Genomic DNA, 4,003 nt, shown 5'->3' on the forward strand with positions numbered 1-4,003 from the left:
GTCGTGTTAATTTCTTTCCGGTGAGAAAATGGCCTGAAAATCTATAGTTGGGCTTAATTGCACATTATGTATAACTTATGGGGTTAATTTGCACCGTTTAAAAGTTGTGGGGCTAATTTGCACGTAGTGTCAAACGTGGCTTATTTGCCACTTCCACGGAGTTGGAACAGTAGGCAATAGTTTTTTGCAGAATCATGAACACTCCTTCCCAATTGCCTGCCCATCCTTTTCCTTCTCAATTGTTGACCTAATTCCCAACCGGGACCTCTCAATTGCTAATTCCCATCCAATTTACTCTCAATTGTTTAGGTAATTCGCGACAATTTACTCTCAATTGTTCAGGTAATTTGCGATTGCTTCTAACTTACCATCATTACTCAATATAGATGAGTCAATTTCCCAGGGAATTCGCAAATTAGTGGTAATCGGCTCATTTACACTCTCTACAAGGATGGTCTTCCAGCAATTTCAACATCTTTAGATCGGTTTCTACTGAAGAATAAACCGGGGCTTTACTCGGTGTACCGGTGCTTTACTCGGTTTAGATGTTGCAGCTGCCTACGAAATTTGCGGGTGAACTGTTCATTGATACGTCCCTAACCTCTCTGATCTGATCTCGCTCTCGCTCTCTACAAGGATGATACTCCAATAATTTCATGGCCTCAAAATTTGTCAACTTCGCGAATACATTGGTGCTTTACTCAATAAAGATGGTTCAATTGTTGCGGAAATTCGCGGGTTAGGTTTTCAGTAATGAAAAGTCGGATTTGTTGCTTATCTAACTGTTTTTATATTGTTTAGCTGAAAAATTGTGATTTGTTGTGCTTTTGGCGGTTTCTGTGTGTCCATGTCGTAGTCAGATTTTGAAAATTCACGGGTATTCCGTACGTCATGATAAGTCGAATTAGTCGCTAATCTAACTGTTTCCATATTGTTTAGCTGAAAAATTTAGACTGGTTGTGCTTTTGGCGGTTTCTGTGTGTCCATGTCCTAGTCAGATAGCATTACTACTGATTGTGACTATGTTTCTTTTCTAATATATAGACTTGTTCTTGTTGAGCAAATAAAATGAATGGTCTATTGACTGTTTAGGTGAGAGAATGTGTAATAGTATGCTTTTTCAGGGGTGAAATCTCTGCCTACTGTTAGCTATACTCTTTCAGGTTTACTTGTTTTTAAGTGAGGATATGCCAACCTGTGAAAACATGGACATACATGAGCCTATAATACTTGAGACTGAAGTGAGGTGTTTGTTTTAATTGAATATTTGCGTTGATCAATGTGTTTCTGGGCTTGCTAGGTTGTTGAGATATCTGTAGTGACTTGAAAATGGCGTCTGATGTTTCAAGGGAGGACAATGTGTACATCGCCAAGTTGGCTGAGCAAGCTGAGCGATATGAAAAGATGGTGGAATTTATAGAGAAGGTCGCGAAGATGGCAGATGCCGATGAGCTTACCGTGGAGGAGAGGAACCTCCTTTCTGTTGCTTACAAGAATGTTATTGGAGCGAGAAGGGTTTCATGGAGAATCATTTCCTCTATTGAGCAAAAGGAGGAAAGTAGAGAAAACGAGGATCATGCTGCAACTATTAAGGGATACAAGGGTAAGATTGAGATCGAGCGAGCTTAGCAAGATCTGTGATGGGATCTTGAACCTTCTTGAGTTGCACCTCATCCCTAAGGCATCCGCGGCTGAGTCCAAGGTGTTTTACCTCAAGATGAAGGCTGCCGTCTCATCTAATTGCTGTGTTTTTCAATCTAATAAAGTTACGCTTCTTTTAAACAGCAAGAAGAAATAAATAAAACGACAAACTCCATAGCATAAAACGAAACACATGCCAAGTCATTAAATGAGGGACAACGTTGTCTTTTTCGTCTTACTTTTTTTTTCTTCAAAATCAAAACTCAACTCGGTCAATTAGTTGACTCGATCAATTCATGTGACTGATGGTGGCTCGAGCTTGACTGAGACGAGTTCAATGCTGATCGAGGACGGCTGATGACTTGGTTGCGATTTTGAGTTCGCAATTGAAGATGGAGATGATGCGTGGGTCAATTGATGGTGGATGTGGGTTGTGATGTGTGAATTGCAGCAGAGAACGGGCTTCGTGAGAGGAACTCCGATGGTCGACGGTTGCTGGTAGTTGCTCAGATTTTGCGGCACGATGGTCGTTGTTGAGAGCATATCAGAGGAGTCACGGAGGGGCAGCGGAGTCGAGTCGATGTGTGGCGAAGAGAATAGGTCGAATTAGTCGACCGTGGTAGTTGCTTTGGCTGCAGGTGAGCTGTTGTGGTGGTAATGGTCAGATTTGTAGGAGATTGCTGCTCGTTTTGTTTGTTAGACCTCAGAGCCGGTGGCCGGGTTGCTTGTACATCCAGATAAAAGGCCAAATTGTTATTGTTTCCTTGGCCAGGTAGAGGACGACAGCCGGGTGGCCGGCTCAACACGCTTGTTTTCTTGTGAGATGAATGGAGCTTAATTGTCTCGATTCTGATTCCGAGTTCGAAAAAGGTGGTGGTCTTGTCATGTGTTTCTCACGGTGGCTGCGCTGATTGATGTCGAGCTTCTGGTAGCGTGGTTGAGTTCGGGCTCGGGTTTTCAGGTGAGCAGATGACGACAGCCATAGTACTCATTTTGTGGAGTGATGGGCAGCCATGGTGGCTCAATCGATGGAGATGGTTGGCTAATTTTTTTGTAGTTAACGTAGGCAGTTTACAGGAGCTTGAGCATTTGATTGAGAATTGCCATCCTTAATCGATAACATTAAGGATCCTAACATTAATTAGAGTTCAGGAAAACGTAGTAAAGCAGTAGCTTGGTGACTTTACCAAAGTCATATTTGTTCTCACTGTAATCTACGGAAAGTATCAATTTTTTCACTTTGACTCAGTCTCAACTCGTCTTATTTCGCTTCATTTTTTACCTACAAAATAAAAAAAAAAAGCTCCCAAAATCCTGACAAATAATATTTATTCGCAATAATTGTAATTAAATTACTAATTACTCCTACTAACTAAACATATAAAATGAGCTATTAATCAATTAAAGCGCACAAAATCGAGTCAAGTAAACGCTTAAATATTGTGTAAAACGCAACTAAAATTATACTTTTCAGTCGTTTATTTTTCGGAGCCCCTTTTTGGCCTATTGTAGGGAATGTCGTTCAAAATTTACACATTGGTAATAGACTCTTAAAGGGCTCGGTTTATAAGTGAGTTTGACTCTTAAAGTAAATTTACATGTAAGTATGACTCTTAAAACTCGAAAGTAAATTTACATGTAAGTATGACTCTTAAAGGGCTTGGTTTATGCCAGCCTATTATTTTATATGAATAAACGAAATTTATACTAAACTTCCCTGAGTGTATGAGCTAGAAGGTAATAAAACATTCACTATTAATCTAAATTAATACTAAGCTATACATGAATTATAAGATGTATTTGTATGCATTTTATACAGAGAGTCTTGGATGAAATTAACAAGACATATTCACTTTACATGAGGGAGAATTATAAAGACACGGATCTCTTGATCCTCTATTTTTGAATGACAATTCTATGTTATCAATTCTTTTTCTGATTATTGCCTAACTATCTTTAAATAAGAAGATAAGAATGTTTTTTGCTCAAGGGAAAATACATGGTATATAAGTTGGCAAGGGTTTTTTTTCCCTAATTTTAGATTGTAAGATGGTTTTCTATTTTCATTGAGTCACAATTTTGAATTGTAAGATGATTTTTACAGTTTAGTTGACGTGTGGTAATGTTTGAACACACCAAACGTTACAAAAGGGAAAGGTAATGTGAGGGAACTTCTTTTTTATACGAGCGATAAGAGGAAAGAGAAGAGGAAAGAATAAGGAAGAGAAAGAGGCTGGGAAAAGGCTGAATAAGTCAAGAATAAATGGAAGGAGGAGTATTATGAGAGGAAATGGAAGATATGTAAGATGGCGAAAGGGGATATGGAAAGGGTATGAGAGGAGGAAGGGGAAATGAAAGGAGG

General features: G+C 39.2%; 1 pseudogene; it reads left to right on the forward strand.

The window, feature by feature from the left end:
• Positions 1 to 1,305: 1,305 nt before the first annotated feature.
• LOC141630761 (14-3-3-like protein) lies at positions 1,306 to 1,798 on the forward strand (annotated as a pseudogene).
• Positions 1,799 to 4,003: the final 2,205 nt, after the last annotated feature.

Source organism: Silene latifolia, chromosome Y, assembly GCF_048544455.1.
Source record: "Silene latifolia isolate original U9 population chromosome Y, ASM4854445v1, whole genome shotgun sequence".
Lineage (NCBI taxonomy): Eukaryota > Viridiplantae > Streptophyta > Magnoliopsida > Caryophyllales > Caryophyllaceae > Silene > Silene latifolia.